The sequence below is a fragment of the Canis aureus genome, chromosome 36, assembly GCF_053574225.1.
Source record: "Canis aureus isolate CA01 chromosome 36, VMU_Caureus_v.1.0, whole genome shotgun sequence".
Classification (NCBI taxonomy): domain Eukaryota; kingdom Metazoa; phylum Chordata; class Mammalia; order Carnivora; family Canidae; genus Canis; species Canis aureus.
Genome location: NC_135646.1, coordinates 18,364,737 through 18,374,669, shown reverse-complemented (window position 1 = coordinate 18,374,669; position 9,933 = coordinate 18,364,737). Strand labels below are relative to the sequence as shown.

Below are 9,933 nucleotides of genomic sequence, written 5' to 3'. Positions count from 1 at the left end.
GGCCAGGGGTGGGATAGCTGAATGACTGGTCTTTGGGTTCCAATTAGAAATAGCTGGAAGATATTGGAGTTGCTGGAAAGATATAGGAATATCTACAGATAATTTCTTAACCAAAGAAAAGAATCAAAATTCATTTTGTGCCCCTGATTCTATACTGTCGAGCTCATCCACATTCCCAAAGCAGGTGTTCTCTCACATAGTTGTTATTGGAGACTGCATTTCTGATTTAAGTGTATCAATAAATTAAGGTTGTGACTCATAATAGCTGTAAAAAGAAAATAATGCAAGTATAAGCCTTTAAGATGATTTCAAATAATGAAATTATACTTCAAATTCTATTTTTCCGTGCTTGTTTGGTAGTTTTTTTTTTTAAATTGAAAAGCATTTTTAAAAACAGTTTATTTAAAGTTGTATATTATATTAGTTTATTCAAGGATGTACTCAATTGTTTCTTCCTTATATTTGCCCTTTCTCTTTCCCACTTGGTGGGATTTGTCTTTACATTTAAGGATCTTTTTTGTGGTCTTTCTCTAGTTTTAGTCTAGTTATGACCACCTTGCTGGGGTGAATGCCCACATAGACAGTTGTGCCATCCACCTTTTTTTTTGTTGTTGTTGTACTCGTTCAGTGTAGATGGCATATTTATTCCTGTAAACTTGTACTACTTTGCCAATTTGCTGTCCTTTGTCCTTTCCAATTGGCATGGATCAAACATTGTACTTCTGTTTCAGCTCTTTGAAGAGAAGGGAAGGCATAATCTTCCTGCAAATGTGGGAAGGTGCATTGATATGCTTTTTTATGGTTCTTGCTCTGGTCAGAAGTCATGAAGGGATTGAACTTCATTTTGGCCATTGGTGTTTTTGCAATGTCCACAAAAGGGAAGAGACAAAAGCATTTTTTTTTTAAGTAAGGGCTTTTGAAACTCTTTACCCTAAAACTACATTTATGAGAAACACATAGTAAATGTAACTAGTCAGCCAAAAATTAAAAGAGAAGTTGCTTAACTTGATCAGAGGGGTTTTTTAAAATTGTAAATTAATATTGAATCTTTCCAATGGTTTTTGGGCATATTTCTCAATAACTGTATGACTTCTTTTCTTCATCTGTTAATGTAGTGAGCAATATTAATAGATATCCAAGTATTAAACTGTTTTACTTCTGGGATTGAACCCTACTTGGTCATGATGCATTATTCTTTTAATATCCTATTTGATTTTGTTTCCTTTCTGATACTTTTAATGATAATAATCTTCTTTCCTTTATGGTAAAACATCCCTGTGAGTTGGATAGGGATAGTATAAATTTTCATAGCCATTTGACAGATTAGAAAACTCAGACACCAATATGGTAAATGACCAACTAGCCAAGGACAAATGGTAAATTGGTCACAAAATCTATACTTAAATGCTTGTTGCCTCATTTCTGGTGTATGAGTTTTTTCCCACTACTCTCCCTCTAGTAAACTTATGTTTTCATCAAGCAAAAATCTCAATCGCTAAATATTTCAGATAACCTTGTAATATTTCACATAACCTTAGAATATTGTCTTGGAAACAGGATTTTCAATTCTAGATAAATCATGAACACTGTTTAAAATCCTAGTTCTTAATTCTTTCCTTTTCTCAAAACCACATTAACAATCATGGAGCTTTGGGAAGAATATGGGGTAGAAATGGGAGAAGATGAGAGCAAGAGAGTTCAGGTGAATGGTTGAACCATTGGCTGAGCTAGAGAACCCACCTGGATGAGTAGATTTGAGAGTTAGGCTGCATGGATGGGTTTAGAGAAGCTTAGACACAATAGTTTGAATTTCCAGGTTTAGAATCTACAAGGCAGTTGAATGTATAGTTCTGAAAACTCTGGAAGGAGGTTGGGCTGGACATGTACAATTGGTAGAATTTGGCATAGAGGTGGTACCAGAGTCTTGAAAATGAATAAAATCACCCAAGGAGGGTATGAGGAACAAAGAGAAAGGAATGTGAAATGCCAACATTTCTGTAGATAAAGAGGAGCCAAGAAGAAACACAGAAGGAAGAGTCAGAGAGTTGGAGAAAAGCAGGAGAGGAGAGTATCCTGAAAGCTAAGGAAAGAGAGATTCTCCTCTCTTCTGACCCCAACCTTGTCTTCTCCCAAGCTCTCCCATCTCAGTAAATGGCTCGTCATCCTCCCAGTTGCTCAAGTAAGCAATCAGATACTTTCCTGATTATGTCCCACCTCCAACCTCTGCTCATCAGCAAGTCTTATCAATTTAGCTCCTGATTATATATGAATTTCTGCACTTCTTTTTCTTCCATAGGCACCCCATGATTCCAGGACACTAACCCTTCTCCCCTGGACAACAGTAACAGTTTTCTGAGTGGCCTCCCTGCTTCTGATCCAGTTCTCCTTCTACCTAGCCCATTCTCCATCTTGCAGACAGAACACTTTTACAAAAGCAGAAATAAAATCATGTCATTCCCCTGATTAAAATCCTCCAGTGCTTTCTCATTGCACTTTGACTAAAATCCGAACTTTATCATGACCTGAGCAGACCCACATTTGGCCCCTGGCCAGCTCTCCAACCCGCCACTACTGTTTACTAAATCCAGCCACAACAGCCTTTCTCTGTTCTTTGAACATACCAAGTCCATGCTCCCTCTGGGCCCGTGACTTTGCTTATCTCTTTGTCTAAAGTGCTCTGTCCCTCTGTCCCCAACCTATGCAAATCTAGCTCTTGCCCTTAGTTAGGCCTCAGCTTAAATATTACCTCCAAAGAGAGGTCTTCCCTGACCACCTCATCTAATTATTAGACATCTACTGTATTCGTTTGCTAGGGCCACCACAAAGTATCACAGACCAGGTGGCTTACATGACAGAAATGTATTGTCTCATCTTCTGGAGGTTAGAAGTCTAAAATGAAGGTTACTGTCATGGCTGGTTCCCTCTGAGGGCTGTGAAGGAGAATCTGATCCAGCTTTTTCTTTGGCTTGTACATGGCTGTTCTTTTTCGTGTGTCTCATCACATCATTTCCCTGTATGTGAATTTCTGTGTCCACATTTCTTTTTATAAGGACCCTGTCAAATTGTATTACCATCCTAATGACTTTCAACTGGATTATCTCTGTAAGGATTGTTTCCAAAAAAAAAAAAAAAAAATATATATATATATATATATATATATATCACTCTCTGAGGTACTGGAGGTTAGGACTTGAACATCTGAAGGGACGCAATTCAGCCCACAATGCCCACACCCAGTGGTTATCACATTGCATGGTTTCATTTTCTTCAGCATATTTGTCTTTATCTGAAATTACATTGTTCATTTTTGGCTCACATCTTGTTATCTGTCTCAGGAAGCTCCACAGAACAGGAACGTTGCCTGTCTTTGGAGCAGACTCTGCTGGTGCCCCTGACATATCCCCTGTTGCCATAGATACCAGCAGCTTCTCACTGCGAGCATCTGCAATGTTCTGTCCGAGGCCTCCTCAAGCATGCTGGTGTTCTGGTGAGGCAGGCTGGAGATGCCGGAAGTTACTAACAGATGAGAGGAGACAGATACCTTAGGTTCCCCTCCCTGCTCTCAAGGACAGTGCTGAAGTTTGCTTTCTGCTGTCTCTGAGAGGTCCAAAGCAGGACTCAGCCAAGTTAACCTCACTGCTCGTGAATATACTTACATTGGCTTTCCCCCCTTCTCTGTTTACTTCTTTACTCCCCTGCTGGTGTTTCTAGAATCTCTCCCCAAATAAACTGCTACAATGAACTCTTGTCACTGGGTCTGCTTCCTGGAGAAACACAACCTAGGACAGTCTTTATCACTGTATTTCGGCATCTAAAACCCTACATAATACAACATTTATGGTTAATGCTCAATAAACCATGACGAATTAATCAATAGAAGGTGGTGGTAACAGACATTGTCAAGTGCTGTGGAAAGAAGTCCAGTAGAAGAGAACTTTAAAAAAAAATGTCAATTTGGTGTTGTGAGATCAGTAGCCACTGCCGGAGGAGCTTATTAGAATGGTAGGGGGGCAAGTCTGATTTTGGTGGGAAAGATGAGCTGTTCTGAAAGCTAGGAGCAATGGACAGAAAAGCATTAACTTTAGATGACCACAGGGTGGAAGGAAGCTAGTTCTTTAATTTTTCTGAATGAGAATAATTTGACCATATTTGAGGCTGATTCAATGGAAAAAAGAGAATGATAATACAAGTGAGAAGGGAGATAGCTGAAGGTCAGGATTTTAGATAATAGGTTAGAGGCTGGGTTAGTGAGTACTGGTGGAGGAGTTAGCATGCAGAAATAGAGGCCTCTGGTCTTCCAAAAGAGGCAGGAGGTAAGAACTGGTAAATAGCAATAGGAACAAACATACAAATATACAGTAATACTCTCCTTTTTTCTGATTTCAAAAGTGACAGGTGTTCATTGCAGAACCTTTGGAACTATAACTAAATTTATTAAGTACTTACAATATTTCGGGCTCTGGTCTATGTGCTTTACATGTATTAACTCATTTATTCCTCAATATATCATATGAAGTTGGTACTATTTCTATCTCTTTGTTATAGAGGAGAGAGATTGAGTCACTTGCCCAAGGTCACAGGACTGGTCACAATGGCAGACCGGAATATGAACCTACCTTGTCGGGTTCCATAGTTATTTTGTATGAACTGCAAAAAGCCCAAAAGGAAAACTTTTCCATCAGAGAAAATAAATAAACACATATGAAATACTTGGACAGATACAGAAACCACCAAGAGTTTGCTGTCACTGCTTCTCTTTTCTCAGGGAAGAGGTTGGCGACCCTGAAGCAAGGAGATGGGGGTAAGTAGAACTCATTAATAGTAATAGTTTGAAGATGTTGCTTCTGGGAAAGGAGAAAGGAACTGATGAGGCATTTTGAACAGTGCTAAAGAGTCAGCTTGAGTTTGCAAATATGAAATTGGGGGAAGATCACTCAGCATGATTTAGTGATTTTTCTCAGGGGCACTGAACAGGTGGTTAGGGTAGAATTTGCCATGGGAGGTCCCGAGAAAGTCAAGAGAAATTGTTAGTCTTAAAGAGAGTGTGATCGAAATTATTCCATCTTCATTTGGGATCCCTGAAGGCAGACTTTGGAGCAGATATTTGAGAGCAAGCAGTTTACTGGGAGACGACTGTAGGAAAAAATGCTGGTAGGGAGGGCAGGGAGTGTGACGGGAGGGAAAGATGTCAATAAAGGACGTGCACTGCAGACAACAGGAGCTTCATCGTGATGGGGAATCTATGAGCCAGTGTGGAAATACATCTCAATTATCTCCCCTGAGGGGATTCCCATTAGCGGATGGTTAGGACTCCTCCAGGGGTAATCATGCCTGAGCTGACAGCTGCTACACCTGGAGGTACAGAGAACTTGGGTGGCCAGAGAAAAGCTTCAAGCGAAGAGATGTTGGCTGGTGAGGGTCTGGTCTACTGGTGCCCGTGGGAAAATAAGGCCTAAGGGGATAAAGCCCAGGTATTGTGAGTGTCTGCTACAGACAGACCATGGATTTGTGGTGGGTCAGAGAGGTAGCAAGCCTGTAAGAAGCCTAGGAGAGCAGAGGAGCAGTGGGATGAACATTTTTTTTTGAAAGTTATTTTAAATAGGTAATATTGGCACACAGAATAAAATTCAAGTATGAAAGAATATGCAGTGAAAAGTAAATCTTTTTTCAGCCTCCATCTCTATCTTCTACTATTGCTAGTGTCCTGTATACCCATTTAGAGATAGGTACTATGTGTATGTATTATAGGTATAGATATTCTACATATTCATATTATAGGTATAGGTATTATACATACAAACTAGGTACAGTTAATATATATATAATTTATTTTTACATAAATTACCTCATATATGTGGAAGCATATAATATACTTTGCCTTTTTTACAAGTAAGTGTATCTTAGGTGAAACTTTCATATTATTGCATATAGATTTGCCTCAATTTTTTTAAATAACTGCATAGCATTCAACTTTACGGATATATCACAATTTAATGAGTCTTTTGTTGATAAGTTTTTTTTAAACTCTTTTTTTTCTGAATTATTCTTGTACATGTGTGTTACTGAGCACACTCCAATGATCTATAGGATACATTCCTAGGAATAGCATTGCTTGGCCAAAGGGCATGTGCATCTAAAACATTGATAGATAGTGCTGAATTTCCTTGAGTCAATACACACACCCATGGCATTGACCATCATAATGAGGCCAAAGAGCAGAAGCACAGTAATTGGGAGGAGAAGAGGGAGGGGCAGTTGGACAAGGAAATGTCAGATATCAAGATTCTGGTGAAGTAGTTCTTATTCCTGTCAAGGTCCAGGGTGTGGCCATTCTAGGAAGTTGTTGGCTTGGAGTGGTGTGCAGGTAAAGGTCAATGATGCAGAAGTCAATGATACAAGGTGTTAGATTAACTCGACCAGATGATGAGCCACTCTATCCTGGTGTGACACATTATATTAAGTTGTGAAATGCTGTTAGAGAAAACTTCAGCCTTATTATTTATTTATTTATTATTTAAAAAAATATTTTATTTATTTGACAGAGAGAGAGAGAGAGAGAGAAAACACAAGCAGGGAGAGTGGCAGATGGTGGAAGAGGGAGAAGTAGGCTCCCAGATGAGCAGGGATCCCGATGTGGGGCTTGATCCCAGGACCCCGGGATCATGACCTGAGCCAAAGGCAGATGCTCTACCGACTGAGCCATTATTTATTTATTTTTAGAAGATTTAGTTTTTCATTTTAGAGAGACAGAGAGATGGAGAGAGAGAAACAGAGAGAGAGAGCACATGAGCGCAGGGGAGGGGATGGTAGAGGGAGAGGGAGAGAATTTCAAGCAGACTCCCCACTGAGCATGGAGCCCCACACATGGGGCTCCGTCTCATGACACTGAGATCATGACCTGAGCTGAAGTCAAGAGTTGGAGGCTTAACTGACAGCCATCAGGTGCCCTTCAACTTCCCTTTAAAGGAAAAGATGCCAGATGCCTAGCAGTCCTTTCTACTCCAAAATACCAAAATACTCTGGGTATACCAGGGTATAATAAAATACCAGAAAACTCTTCACACTTAAGCTGAGGGAGAAGTACATCAATCAGCATGGCTGCTCCGGGAGACAGGCAATGATGTCTCTGTTTTTTTATGATGACATCTGTGGCAGTGGGACTGGCAGGGTGGTTCTCCTGAATCCGAAAGCTTCAAATGAATATCACTTAGGCCTGTAGATAACTCATTTTCCAGCATCTCCAGTCTTCCAAGCATTGCTGACTCTGTCAAACCAACCCTGGCCCGGGCACCCCTTTCTTGATAATAAAACGGAGAGCAATAATAACAACAATAGAGGGTAATGATCTAATCAGTTAGGGTTAGTGCTCAGCAGCACGTGGTTTAAATACTGGTTTAAACCAGAGATGAATTCTCTTTTCTCTCCAGTAACAGAGTCCAGAGATAAGCATTCCACAAAAGGTGTACCAGTTCCACAATGCCAGGGTGTCTCAGACTTCTTTCTGCTCCGCTTCCCCCATGCTGACTTCTACCTTGTAGTTTCTGGGTGGCTGCTGGAATGTTAGCCATTATGCCCATGTTCTATGCTAGAGGAAGGAAGAAAGGGTCAAAGGTAAAAGGGAGCATGCCAGATGAATCAGCATTTCCCCACCTCTACCTTTTAATGAACAGAAACCCCACTCAGTAATGGAACTTAAATCTCATTGCAGAGAGTAGTAAGTCACATGGCCACCCTTATCAGAATTGTGGTCATCATAATTCAGTGGCACTTACGTACATCTACAGAGTTGGGTAATGTGTAACCATCACCATCATCCATTTCCAGAATGTCATCATTTGAAATAGAAGCTCTGTACCCACTAATGACAACCCCCCTTCCCCATCTCCCCTCAGCCACTGTTAACTTCTCCTTTACTTTCTGTTTGTATGAATTTGCATATTTTAGGTATTTCATAGAAGTGATCATACAATACGTGTCCTTTTGTGGCATGCTCACTTAGCCTTATTGTAGCATGTAGCTTCTTCCATTTGTCTGTTGATGGACATTTGGGTTCTGTCTTGGTCTGTTTGGCTGCTGTAATAAAATACCAGTTCTGGGGGCTGGAAGTGCCAGCATGGTCTGGTTCTGGTAAAAACCCTCTTCTGGGCTGTAGAAGAAAACTTCTTGTTCTGACCTTATATGGTAGAAGGGATGGGGGACTTCTGTGGGGCCTCTTTTTGGAGGGACATTAATCCTACTCATGAGGGCTCTACCCTCACGACCTAATTGCCTCCCAAAAGCCTCATCTCTTCTCTTTGTGTATGTGTGTGTGTTCATGTTTTATTGTTTTAGTAATGATTCTTCTCCATCTCTTACTATCATCATCGCATTGGCCATCGGAATCTCAACATATGGTTATGGGAACACAAACATTGAGACCATGCAGGCTGCTTCCAGCATTTGGCTCTTTTAAATAATGCTGCTACGAACACTGGTGTACAGATATCTGTTTGCATTCCTGCTTTCAATTCTTCTAAGTATGTACCTAGGATTTGCTAGATCATGTGGTAATTCTATGTTTAACTTTTTAAGGAGCCAGCAAATGCACTTTACATGTTGTATTTCATTTAGTTTTTACAGACTTGCAATTGTTGATACCACACATTGAAATTCTAATAGAAAGGAGGCTCCTACTCTGGATCCAACAGATTGGTGCTGCCCACTGAGTAGTGGACTTCTGAGTAGTATAAGCTAAAGTGAGCTGGTTGGAATTATCTCCATTTTAAAAATGAGTAACAGATAAAAAAGGCTAAGGCACTCTTCTCTTGGTAATGAGACCTCCACTAACTTTCCCTAGCTCTGCCCCTAGGAAGCCTCACCAAGTTTGTGGGGAGCCTTACTGGATTTATACTAGATTCCCTTGACCAGTGTGGCTTGTGAATACCACACCACGAGGTTCCAGGCAGCAGCTGTTTCCACCCCTACGCTCGAACTCAAGCCAACCTGTCACAAATTTATCAAGGAGACGGAACATGAACCTAGTTATTCCGAGATCCAGTAATAGCTCTAAGTATGCACTAGTATAGTGGGTAACAATATGGCCTTGAAATTAGATGACCCCAGCTCTATAATACAATTTGTTGTGTGACCTTCATGGAAATTTTCTAACTTCTCTGTGCCTTAGCTTCCTCATCTGTAAATTGAGGAGTAATTATAGTGCTTTGCTTTTCATATAATTGTGGTGAGGGTCACCTGATTTAACACAGTTAAGAAGTATTTTAGAAAGATACCTGAACTCTGAAAAGGTTCTGTAAGTGGGGGTAGTGTTAGCAATATTTACATTATGATTATACCCAGGAAGTATAAATTCTGTGAACCATAATAGCTAACTGCAAACTATGGATCAGCATTTATAGCACTGTAATTAGAAACAAAAACGAAAAAAACAACAAAATTAGGAGGACACACATGAACAAAGCATGGAGAGACACACTCAGATGGGTTGAAAAATTCATTTTTTTTGTTTCATTGTCTTTGGCCTGATGTTACCAGCCTGGAAAATGCTAACCATTTGGCCTTTTAAATTTTAAAAAATTAAATAATTTATTTGAGGGGGGAGGTCGGAGGCACAGAGGGAGAAAGAGAGAGAGAATCTCAAGCATCCTCCCTGCTGAGCACAGAGCCTGACATAGGCTCCATCTCACAATCCTGAGATCATGACCTGAGCAGAAATCAAGAATCAGACACTCAACTAATTGAGCCATCCAGGCATCCTTGGCCTCTTAAATTTGTTTCTCACCTCCAAATTGCAGAAAGCCACTATTTTCATTGAATCATTGCTAGGATTTACTGAGGCAAAGATAGGGCTTCATAAATTATTATCAGTAAACAAATATAAACACTTAAATTAACAACACGAAGTTGCCCTTCAGCTACAACTGTTATTGTCCAAAT

The 9,933-nt window shown here is 40.1% G+C and overlaps 1 pseudogene; it reads right to left on the bottom strand.

Moving 5' to 3' along the window:
- Window positions 1–425: 425 nt before the first annotated feature.
- On the bottom strand, window positions 426–843 carry LOC144306058 (large ribosomal subunit protein uL24 pseudogene; annotated as a pseudogene).
- Window positions 844–9,933: the final 9,090 nt, after the last annotated feature.